The sequence below is a fragment of the Mustela nivalis genome (genome assembly GCF_964662115.1).
Source record: "Mustela nivalis genome assembly, chromosome: 2".
NCBI lineage: Eukaryota > Metazoa > Chordata > Mammalia > Carnivora > Mustelidae > Mustela > Mustela nivalis.
The window spans coordinates 63,730,687-63,740,762 of NC_139021.1; the positions used below are offsets into that span (position 1 = coordinate 63,730,687).

Here is a 10,076-nt window from a genome sequence, read left to right on the forward strand (position 1 = left end):
TCAGAGTGTGGAGAGGGACACAATCAATGACAAAGTAACTTTCTTTTTCTAGTAAGAGACATTAGAAATGAAGAGTTCTTCCAAAGGTCTCAGAGCCCTTTCCCTCCCCCGCCCCCATATCAGTGATTACCTTCTAAAATTCTCAATAATTTACTTATTTAACAAATGTACTATTTCTGTCTGCTCTCTGCTTCCACTACAGAACATCAGCTCCATGAAGGTAGCGGCCCCCATCTACAACTGGGGGTCCCAAGCAGCTGGGAACTGCTCACTGAAGTGTTGGTCCCAGAAGAATGTGGCTACCCTGGGGAAGAAAGGAAGAGAATAAGAAAGGCACCACCTTGGGGCACCTGGGTGGCTCAGTGGGTTAAACCTCTGCTTTGGCTCAGGTCATGATCTCAGGGTCCTGGAATCATGCAGGGAGCCTGCTTCCCCCTCTCTCTCTTCCTGCCTCTCTGCCTACTTGTGATCTCTCTCTCTCTATTAAATACATAAAATCTTAAAAAAAAAAAAAAAAAAAGGAAAGACCCAGATCACTGGCCACCAGGAAGTGCCCGGTGAATACTTGCTGACTAGTGAATGAAGTGTGAGCCATGCCAGGTACCAGGAGGGTCACCTTGGACAAGCCATGCCACCCACCTCAGGAAACTGGAACTTCCTCACCTGCAAAGTGGTAAAATTATCACAGATGCTTATGCCAATTACATAACGAGTGGGCGTTAAAAATACTTTTCCGAACAGAAGCATGGTACAGAAATGTTATCATGGCCTTTAAGTATGGAATGGCGGGGACACCAACAGTCAACTCATTCATTAGCCATCTCTCACCTATCTAGTTCATGCACTGAGCAAATGGAAATCAAAGAGGCATCACCACTACCCTCAAGCGGGTTTACTGGTTGGGGGAGGAAGAGAGAATGATTTGGGGGTGAGGGTTGTTTTTCAGCAGGTAAACAGAGGAAGGAACCATTAAAACAGATGGAATCCAAGAACAGCTGTCAGAGAGGGGAGAAAAGGATGTCAACACACAGCTTCTATTCGTCAATATTCAGGACCACTCTTGTCATGAAGATTATTATTCCCATCACACCAATCAGGAAACTGAGGCCCAGACAGATTAAAATGATCTACCCAAGGTCACACAGCTTTATGTGGCAGAACCACATCTGAAGCAAGCATGTTGGGTTGGAATCACGTCAGATACAACAATTAGGCAAAGCAGTCCCAGAAAAGTTTTGCTTCTCGTCTAGAACTCTTACCAACCCTCTTACAGGTGACTAAGAACCTCTGAGCCCAGGGCCTGTGCTCCTGCCTCAGATGCTTCTCCCCAGAGCTGGCCATGAGGATGAAGACTAAGCACCAAACCCACAGGTTTGCCCACATCAGCAGGTTGGCCACCAAGGAGGGCTGCTATAGCTAATTAGCCGGCAAGTCCCAAAAGGAATTTTTCCTTTTTTTTTTTCCAGGAGTCCCTGCTTTTAGTCACACACATCTTTTCAGCTCTTATCCAGAGCTCTCTGTAGGAAATTCATTTGCATCTCTAAGAGGCTCATTTGCATCTAGTCTGACCACCGGGGGCAAGGCTTCCCCCATGGTAAGGTATTGAACCCATAATGTAAAATGGGATCAAGAGGACCCAGAGCCTCTTCTGGCTGCAGTGGGCAGGAACCCACCACCCTCACACCTCTGCTCCCAGCCAGAGTGTAAGAGGGGAGGTCCCTGGGATGGCGTTCTCTCTGATCCTAGAAATACAGGTACCACCTCCCAGGTGTCTCAACACCACAGACTTGAGCATGGTGCCCTTGTCCAGGCAGTAAGAATTTTGTGAGCTCCACCATGTGCCAGTGTGAGGCTTCTTTTCCTTCAAGGAGATCACGGACTAGAGAGTGGTTCTCGCTGGCATCCATCTCTCAAAAGCATTGTGACCTGGGAAATGAGTGAACTCACTGAGTCTAAGGTTCATCATCTGTCGAATGAGACATAACACCTTTTTTCCTCAAGTGTTGTGATGATTAAATGATTAATACAAAATGCTTTGTGCAATGCCTAACTAGTTAAGTGCTCATTAACAAGGGCTGATCGTGGCAGGGACAGGAGGTGGTAATCATAGAAGGGCGCGGGGCTGCTCCCAGGGGAAGCTGAGGACAGGGAAGGCACAGGAGCGACAGTGGCCATGGTGGGGGTGTTCTAGGAGAAGTAGGGATGGTGGGAACAGCCACAGTAGGAGAAGGAAAAAAGATGCTAGACCTCACTGGTAATATGAGAGACCGAGAAAAAAAAACTATCTCACAAATGAAATACCTGGAAAAGCTGTATTTCTTTCAGGTTTGGAGAGAAAGGCAAAGGAATGGTGGGTGGACTGGAAGCCATTCAAGAAGAGCCGGCTTTTGTGTCCATGGTTTTTGTTACATTTTTTTTTTCTTACTGAATCTTCACAAAGCTTTTCAGGAGAAGGAAGGGGGACTCAGAGTGATTACTTACTCAAGATCACAGCTGTGTGATGGTGGTAGGGTCTGTGTTCAAACTCAAGTGTGCTTCATTCCAATACTATGATTACTGCCCTATACCTCCAGGGGCCAACTGTAGCTACCAGGAACACCAGCTCCCTGAGTGCACCAACCCTGGCTAATCCCCACCTGGGAGAAAACCCTCTTCATACATTATAAAAGAGCTGGGGAGCATACTTCTCTACATATCACTCTGTGTTTAACATTTTACATTAGACCCATCGGTTCCTATGTCTCCCCTCTAAACCCCCAAACAAACTATGAACTTTTTGAAGAAAAGAGTCTTTCCTCGGTACCACAGTACCTGTTCCCATTATAATGCCTAAACCACAACATACCTAACTCACCAAATATCTATTGTTCACCTACTAGGTGATGGGAGCTCTTCTGGACACTTAGGACATTTCAATGATCAGAACAGACCCCAAAATTTCTGCCTACCTGGAACATGCCATCGATGAAAGACAAATAATAAACAAGAAGCATAGGAAATAAGTAAATTGAAAAGGAATATGGAATAAGGTAAGTGGATGAATGAATGAATAATAGAAGAGAGGATGGGTACCCAGACCTGCCTCTCTGATCCTTTCCAAAGGGATCATGATATTTTCAATCATAAACTTCACGCTGACACCACCATTTCCATACACTTAAATGTGATTTTAGCTGATGTTGCATCAGTCCTGTGGGGAAAGTAATTATAGAATCATCTTACCTATTTTGTGGAGAGGGAGACTGAGGATCAGAGATGCCAAGTGCTTGAATAGGGTTCAATCTAGAGAGTGAGGACCCCAAAGCATGGAGCTCAGATCTTGAGAGCAGGTCTTACAATGGATCTACCTCCCAGCCCTGTCCCCACCACCTCCCAGGCTCTTGCTCACCTGGCTGGATTTCCCGCTATCAAAGCTGAGGCCAAGTCCAGCTTTACTCTCAGGCATTTTCTGTGTGCTTCCCTGATGCAGTCTTTTTTTTTTTTTTTTAAAGATTTTATTTACCCATTTGACAGATCACAAGTAGGCAGAGAGGCAGGCAGAGAGAGAGGGGGAAAGCAGGCTCCCCGCTGAGCAGAGAACCCAATGTGGGGCTCGATCCCAGGATCCTGAAATCATGACCTGGGCCAAAGGCAGAGGCCTAAACCACTCACTGATGCACTCTTAACGTGCTTTCCGATCACCTGCGCTGTCTCTTCCTGGTATACATTTGACTATGTCAAGCAACAGATCAACAGCTTACGTATGTAAACCTCATCTGCTCCCCCAACCACCCATGCAAGTAGAAACAGCTGAGACGATTGTTACTTATTTCATTTTGCAGATGGGGAAACGGACCCACACTCAGGGAGATGAGGAGACTGGCCAGAGTTCAGGTAGATGCTGCGTGGCAGAGCTGTGATGGAATGCTACGCCCTTCTCCCACCTTGCTGAGTGCTCCCTTCCCTGAGCCCCACATCCAGCCTCCAGGTGCAGTGGATTTACTCCAAACATCTCATTCACTATCACCTCCCAATGGCTGCTCCCTTCCAGTGAGTCAGCGGCTGCCATCCAGGCTCCTCATCTTTATGTGGCTGAAATGTGTGGGATGTGTTCTTGTGTGGAAGCCTGTAAAATCTACTTATGGACCTAATGGCCAGTTTTCATGAGTGACAGACATACAGTGCTTTGACTACCCGGCCTAATGCATCTGTATCTGACATTTTAAATAGAACTCTCTCTCTCCCCTCCCTGTTCTTTTAGAGAGTAATTTGAGATAGCAGGTATTTTTAAATTTGTACATCTTTAATTATATCTATACAACTGTCAGAGATTAGTGATTTCCTCAATCTGGCTCTCCTTAAAGGAGAATTTGGAACCTATGTGACACCGAAAAGGGCTCCAAAGGATATGCTATCAGGAACAAAGACATTCGCAGGTAGGGCGCTTGGCTTTAGTCAAGTTTGAGTTCTCACTGCAGATTAAGTTTGTGCGACGTTTCTATGAATTATGAAAAAGCAGCATTCATGTGAATGGCAAACGTAAATAGATGTAATCGTGTAAACCAATAAAAAAGCATGTGACAGATGGAGAGCGGGCTGTGTGTGGAAATACGTCCCTGCCCCCAGAGAAATAAGTAACAATAGGTTTCGGGCGGTATCCATGTATTTTGACTCCAGAAGAAAATCTCAGCCTCCCATGAAAGCAAGCTCAGTCTGGAAGCTTGAGGTCAGAGAGGACTTCAGGAAGAATTTTATCCGGCTCTCCTGCTTGATCCAGGATTTCTCCTGTGATAAAACTCAGTTAGCAAAGATTTCCTCGATGCCTGTGGGGCGCCAGGTATAAGGCAGGCCACGGGCACATGCTAGGCACAAGGCAGGCCTCCTAGAAATCAAAGGGCTCCCAATATTGGAGGAATAAGACACAAGCAAAGGAGAACATGCAGACCACGGGAGAAGAACACTGAGGGATATCTGCCTGCTGCTCTCTGATACAAGGGAAGGCAGAAAACGGGGCACAAGTCCCCCTTTTAACTAGGTATGTGATGCTAATTTCTCTTCATTTCCCAGTAAAATGGGATTAATACGATTTTCCCCTTTGTGGGTATTAAATAAAAGCTGGCTTCTGGTTCCTACAGCTGTCTCACTTCCACTGCTTCCTTATGAGAACCCTGCAGCTCCAGGACACTAACTTTCTCACCATTCTTCCAAAACACTACAATCTCTTATGCTTGAATACATGGAGCATCTCAGGTGTTGCCTGCATGTCTTCCTCTTGTTTAATAAACTCCTTTCAGGGGCGGCTGGGTGGCTCAGTGGGTTAAAGCCTCTGCCTTTGTCTCAGGTCATGATCCCATGGTCCTGGGATCGAGCCCTGCATCATCAGGCTCTCTGCTCAGTGGGAAGCCTGCTTCCTCTCTCTCTGCCTGCCTCTCTGCCTATCTGTGATTTCTGTCTGTCAAATAAATAAATAAAATCTATATAAAAAAATAAATAAACTCCTTTCAACTCGTATGATCTAGCTTGCATGGTACCTCTTCTGTGAAGCTTCCTCTAATCTCCTGGGCACATTTCTGGCTCTTCTAATCTTGGGCAAATATATCCACTGAAGGCCTGGTCACACTGGACTATAGTAGATTCCCCGTTTATCTTCATATCCAGTTCATGTCTCAAGAAATCTATCCTTCCATCCATTCATCTATCTATCTAATTAAATCCTCAGGGCCTGCCTAGTGACTGGCCTATTATAGATAGATACTCTAATAAACTGTTGTTCACAGGAATGAATAGTGAATGAAAAATGTTCAAATAAACAATGAGTAATATGTATCAATACCTTGTAAATGTTAATAAAATAAGCTTCTGCGGGCATATGATTTCAATGATCCCCCTAACCACACAAAGTAGACTTGTTCTAAAGTAAACTTAGGGCATGGGTACCAGCCCATGAGAGCTGTTGTCGGTCACATCACCATCAGCCCTTGAGATACTCGAGTGGGCTAAACAGTAGCCCTGAAAAGATACTGTTGTATCCTTATCCATGGATCCTGTGAGTATGGCCATATTTGGGGGGGGGGGGAGATCTTTGAGACATAAATAAGTTAAGGAAAATCTAGTAACAAGCGTCCTTACAAGAGACACACAGAAGAGAATGCTATTTGAAGACAGAAAGACCCACACTCAGGGAGATGAGGAGACTGGCAGAGAGAGACGTGACCACAGACCAAAAGCACCAACTAGCAACCATGAGAAGCTGGAAGAGGAAAGACAAGGATTCTCCTCTGGAGCTTTCACAGGGGGAGCAGCCCTGCTGACCCACCTAAATTTTGGACTTTCAGAGAGAATGTGAGAACTGTGAGAGAGTGGATTTCTGGTTTTTGTTTTGTTTTGTTTTAAGATTTTATTTGTCAGAGACAGAAACAGCACAACCAGAGGGAGCAGCAGGACGAGAGAGAGCGAGAGAGAGCGGAGTCCCCACTGAGCAAGAAGCCAGACACACGACTCAATCTCAGGAGCCTGGGATCATGCCCTGAGCTGAAGGCAGATGTTACTACCTAAGCCACCCAGGCAACCTTCCGGTTTTGTTTTTGGTCACCAAGTTTGTGGTAATGTGTTATAGCACCCTCAGGAAACTAGTCCATGGAGGCACTCTAATGTCTCTCTCTATACACACACACACATATATATGTATATATATATCTTTATTAAGTTTACTTACTTTATTAAATGTGGGGCATCCTGCTAGGAGTTGAAAATTAAAAGGCCAGCTTCCTTCCTGACAGGGCCTTACTCTCTTCCTCAGTGACTTGGAATAAGAGTTACCACTCATTAAACACCTACAATGCGCCAAGCCCTCAGTTAGCTTCTATACACACATAACCTCTAAATCTAAAATCTCTTTCATAGGAGACTGAAGAGGCTCTGCAGGTTAAGAAGCTGGTCCAAAGTTCTAGTTCTCACATAATAGGGGAGCCAGTTTTCAAACAAAGGATCAGTCAAGGACCCATCAGACAAAGTGAGCCCTTGCCAGCTATTCCAAGAGGGAATTTAGTGCAGGGAACCCTTACAATGGTGTTGGAAGAGCTGAAAAGCCAGGGGAAAAGGAAGTGATCCAAGGATTAGTGAGTGCAGGAAGCTGCCACCAGCCCTGGGAACAGACCCACAAAAGGAGGAGGTGCAGTCCCCAGAGCAGAGAGACAGGACTGTGGAGAGGTGGCTGGAATGACGCAAGGTTGTCCTGGAGGGTTGCAGCCGTCAAGACAAGAGCCATCCTGCAGGACCTGGATCCCCAGGATGTAGCTACTGCCAGAACCACAACCAGAAGGAGAGGGAGGAAGAGAAGAGTCCCCCACATCCCCCTTTGTCCCACTTTTCCCAAGCCCTCCACAGTGCCTCCCACGGGCTGAGCCCTGCCTGATGCCCAATGTCAGGAGAGCCTAGGGGAGAATGGGATTGCAAGGCACAGCTCCCTGGGTAACAGAGGACACTCTGCCGTGTCCAGGTAGAGAATGACTCTGACAGCAACAGGCACAGAACCGGACCGGACTGAACGTTTTAGCCCTGTGTCTTGCTGAGCGGATCTGCTGTTGGCAGCTAGGGTCTAGTCTTGGAAGAGGCCGTCGCTCACCCTGTGACTACAGGCAACCCACACAGGTCCTGTTGTTCTGTTCTGGAAGAGCACCCAGGAGTTGTTGTGGCAGGCCCGCCTCCTCAGAGACCTCACTGGAGAGTCATGCCAAATGACATGCAGGGTGACAGGGTGACGAGGCCAGGGTGAACATCTGCTTACCTTGAGCCACAAGAACAGGCTTTCTTTCACTTGACAAAACAGTATGTCCACACTCACACCTGTCCTCCCTTCCTCTGGAATGTTCCCTTCAACCTCTTACCCTGAGATGCTTTGTGCCTCTGCCCCAGCTGCCCTGCCTAGCTCTTTTCTTTCCAAGCATATTTCCTGGGGTCTGGGGCCCCTAGGAGGATTTCACAGGAGGAAATGATGGCTGGTGGGGGAGGGGAAGGTGAAGGATGGACTGCGGTTGGTCAGTAATCCTCCCTAAATCATGTATGGCAAGATGTAGCAGACAATCATTTCTTGTGACTGAGACAAGGTCAAAGGATTAAGGGGGTTTGGGTAAAGAAGGGTTGGCATTTGGTCATGAGAATTATAAAAGTCAGTCTGCTGAAAAGAACAGCGTGCTAGGTGAAAGTCTGATAATATAGTCTAGAATCTCTTTGAAAAGCCTGAGTTTTTTCAAGGTGAAAGGCAAAAGACCAGAGCCCTGTGTGTCTAACCATGCAAATGGAGCTACAGAAGAGCCCCTCTCCAAACCTGTCCCCTTCCTCCTGTGCATGGCTCTGGGAGCTGGGGGGGGGGGCGGTCACTGCCTGAGCCCATTGAGCCTTCTCCTGATGGGGCTGGCATCACCTCTCATCTATGGAGCCCTGAGCCCAGACCTGGCTGTGCTCTGTTCACAGTATCAAATTATTCCTCATACAAACCCGTACAGCACAGAGAAGCATTTTCATTGTATAAATGAAGGCACTGAGATGTGGGTATGCAGCACTTTATTTAAAGTACTCCGTCAATAATAAAAGAACAACTACTTACTATGTGCCAGACACTGGGCTAAGTAAGCACTTAGCATAATGCTAGTTGGCATTAATACATGGGATGCCGGATGGCTGTTCCGTGGGGAGCTGCAGCAGGCTCTTCAGGATTCAATACCTAAAGGAGATCAGGATCAAAGACAGAGAGCATGACATGAAAGGCAGTCACCGGAGCCCTGCTTCTGTCCCGTGGATGTTTACTGCACCTTGGAGGCGGGCATGAGGGTGGGGCAGAGAGGACAACTGTTTTTCTGCCAAAGCAGATGCTTCGTGCTGTTACTGGGAAGTACTTCTTCTGCAGTACAATTATTTGTCAGTTTCCCAGATGATACTTAGGTCTCCAAACTATTTATGGAGTACCTGCTTGGTGGCAGGCATTTTGGACACTGGCAGTGTCTGAAAAGACCAAGTAGATCCCATCCCTACCTTCAGGATGCACCACCGGGTTTGAAGACAGATGTGGGGCTAAGGGAAGTAGAGCACAACAGAGGCCAGTGCCCAGAATCAGAACATCCCAGGAGAGGGCCGATCTATCCTTGTTCAGATGGGTCGAGGAAGACTTCCTGGAGGAAGTAACATCTAATCTTAATCTTCTTGGTGGTTGTGTCTGTTCAGACCACACTTCACTACTTTGCATAGTGATCCCCTCCCACTGCTCATAGCTTGGGCTCTAGCACCTACTGTCCGTCATAGGTCTCTAATTCTTGAACAGCCCACTGTCAGGGGGGATGAGCCTACAGATTTTCCCTGCCCAAGATCTGGAATGGGGACCCTGCAACTCAGTCTTCATTGAGATTTTGAATGCAGAAGCCAGTAAAGCTGGCCATGAGCAGCACAGTGACCAAGGTGAGCCTGACTGCAGAGAGGGAGAAACAAGAAGCCAGTCTGGAAAAAGCAAAGTAGCTCTGGAGAGATGAGAGGAAGATATGTGAGTGCCTGGCTTTTCAGAGCTCTGCTCAAGGCTCTCAGAATGCCCAGCCTTCCAGATTGCCTCTTTTATGAGTGGGGTCTGCTCCAAGCAACAAATTATTCTGGAGGAAGGCCAATGTGAAGGTTGAGCAGGGAAGCATAAAGTAGCACAGAATGCTTGAGGGCCAACGAGTAACACTGAGTGCTAAGCTGTAACCTTCCAGAAGGCATGAAAGGGGCAGGTGCAGTGCCCCCACTCATCCTCCATCACCTATAGCACAGAGCTAGGCAGGGGTGGATGCATGCACATGGGCTCATCCAGCCCACCTCCCATGAGCCTTAAGGTTCCAGGAACCAGCCATAATACATGGACTTTGGTTCTCCCATAGTCAGAAGGGCAGCAGCTAGTACAGTATGTCTAACACCATCTGGAGCCCTTATACAGATGACTACATCTCGTCTGCATTCTCACCCTTAGAGATCAGTCCCATCACTTCCATTCTACAGGTAAGGAAATGAAGACTTATAGGACTTGAAGTTCCCATGGTAACTGCCATTGATAAATGGTAGAGCTGTGATGGGTC

The 10,076-nt window shown here is 47.1% G+C and overlaps 1 long non-coding RNA gene across 2 annotated transcripts; it reads left to right on the top strand.

The window, feature by feature from the left end:
* The first annotated feature begins 517 nt into the window (after window positions 1–517).
* LOC309859236 lies at window positions 518–5,845 on the top strand. 2 transcript variants are annotated; one of them, XR_014308629.1, is made up of 5 exons: window positions 518–673; window positions 1,274–1,389; window positions 2,326–2,398; window positions 2,880–3,029; window positions 3,822–5,845. It is a non-coding gene; the product is annotated as an uncharacterized lncRNA (long non-coding RNA). The 2 variants fall into 2 exon arrangements; XR_014308630.1 differs by having other exon boundaries at window positions 1,274–1,371.
* The last annotated feature ends 4,231 nt before the right edge of the window (window positions 5,846–10,076 follow it).